This window comes from Triticum dicoccoides, chromosome 7B (genome assembly GCF_002162155.2).
Source record: "Triticum dicoccoides isolate Atlit2015 ecotype Zavitan chromosome 7B, WEW_v2.0, whole genome shotgun sequence".
NCBI lineage: Eukaryota > Viridiplantae > Streptophyta > Magnoliopsida > Poales > Poaceae > Triticum > Triticum dicoccoides.
Genome location: NC_041393.1, coordinates 773,242,591 through 773,245,019, shown reverse-complemented (window position 1 = coordinate 773,245,019; position 2,429 = coordinate 773,242,591).

The following is a 2,429-nucleotide window of genomic DNA, read 5'->3' as shown; positions in this document are numbered from 1 at the left end:
GTCCCGGTTGGTGCCACCAATTGGGACCAAAGGCCTTGTGCTGCCCCGCGCCCAAAAGTTTAGTCCCGCCTCGCTAGTTGAGAGGGCTCGAGAGTGGTTTATAAGCGCTGCTGCGCCCACCCTCTCGAGCTCCTCTCAACTGCAGGCTTTCGGGCCTAATCTGTCACTATGTGCATGTGGGCCTACTTGGCCTCCTGCAGGTCTGAATCCTGGCCCATGGTAGAGTTTCTAGTCGTATTCCGGCCGTGGGGGCCCAGTAGGCGGCACTATTTTTATTATTTTTCTAGTTTTTTTGTTTTGTTTTCTGCATTATTTACTTTTTGTTGTTTTTTGCTTTATTTTTTAATTCTTTTTGCTTTTAGTTTTAGAAAAATTATAAACTTTCTCTTAGTGCCATTAGTTTTCAAATTTGAAAACACTTTTTTTGTTTTCTTTGTTGCTTTATTTATTTTATTTTGTTTCTACTTACAACAAAATACTTATTGTTGCTATTTTTATTTTATTTTTTCCAGTTTCTTTGTTTTGTTTTCTACATTATTTATTTTTTGTTGTTTTTTGCTTTATTTTTTTAATTCTTTCTGCTTTTAGTTTTAGAAAAATTATAAACTTTCTGCTAGTGCCATTATTTTTCAAATTTGAAAACACTTTTTTTGTATTCTTTGTTGCTATTTTTATTTTATTTTGTTTCTACTTACAACAAAATACTTATTGTTGCTATTTTTATTTTTTTCCAGTTTTTTGTTTTGTTTTCTGCATTATTTATTTTCTTTTGGTTTTTTGCTTTATTTTTTAATTCTTTTTGCTTTTAGGTCAGCAAAATTATAAACTTTCTGTTAGTGCCATTAGTTTTAGAAAAATTATAATCTTTCTGTTTGTGCCATTAGTGTTCAAATTTGAATTCTTTGAAATTTGTGTGAATCACAAGTTTGTGATTAACTTTACTAAAAAATGAACATAGATGCACCTACAGAGAAAATTCGACCTAAATTCATAATCAATTTCTATGAATTTCAGAGAAATTCACTATGAATTTAGGTCAAATTCCCTGTATAGGGGCATCTATTTTCACTTTGAGAGGAGCTCAACAAGGCGGAGAGGGACGGGCTTATAAATCGGTGTGAGCGCCCTTCGGTTGGCGAGGTGGGACTAAACTCTGAGCGCAACGAGGACCAACCCTTTAGTCCCGGTTTGTGGCACAAACCGGGACTAATGGTCATGGGCCAGGGGCGAGCCGCATGGGCCAGGGACTAATGAACATAGATGCACCTATAGACAAAATTCGACCTAAATTCATAGTTTTCAAATGAACTCTGAAAAAGTTGACATAGCATGTGCATGTACAAAATGGACAATGGTATCATACTCGTCTGTTACAAAGTTGGCATGGTATCATCATAATAGTTGCGGTAGAAAGTCTTCACTTTATCTTCGCTTGTGGCATTTGCTTATTGCGCCGTAACCATGGATAATCTTCATCGTTTATCAGGATGCTTGGGTCAGCCTTAACTTTGAAGGGAGGAATTTCATGAATCTTTTGATACTCTTCAGACATGTCTGTCTTGCCCTCCACTCCCAGGATGTCCTTTTTTCCTGAAAGAACTATGTGGCGCTTTGGCTCATCGTATAATGTATTCGCTTCCTTATCTTTTCTTTTTCTCAGTCTGGTAAACATGTCCTTCACATAGACAACCTGTGCCACATCATTAGCTAGGATGAGCGGTTCGTCAGTGTACCCAAGATTTTTCAGATCCACTGTTGTCATTCCGTACTGTGGGTCTACCTGTACCCCACCTCCTGACAGATTGACCCATATGCACTTAAACAAAGGGATCTTAAAATCTACTCCGTAGTCAAGTTCCCATATGTCCACTATGTAACCATAATATGTGTCATTTCCCCTCTCGGTTGCTGCATCAAAGCGGACACCGCTGTTTTGGTTGGTCCTCTTTTGATCTTGGTCAATCGTGTAAAATGTATTCCCATTTATCTCGTATCCTTTCCAAATCATTACAGTCGAAGATGGTCCCCTGGACAACAAGTACAGCTCATCACAAACAGTGTTGTCACCTCTGAGACGTGTTTCCAACCAACTGCTGAAAGTCCTGATGTGTTCACATGTAATCCAGTTGTCGCACTGCTCCGGGTGTTTGGAGCACAGACTGTTCTTGTGTTCATCGACATACGGGCCACTAGTAGAAAAAGGGCCTATAGTCCCGGTTGGTGAGGGCCTTTAGTCCCGGTTCATGAACCGGGACTAAAGGGTCGGTACTAATGCCTTGACCCTTTAGTCCCAGTTCAATCCAGAACCGGGACAGAAGGGACTCCACGTGGCCTGTCCGCTGAGCCCAGGCAGGAGGGCCTTTGGTCCCGGTTGGTGGCAGCAACTGGGACCAATAGGCATCCACGCGACAGCATTTCTATGGCTGGGG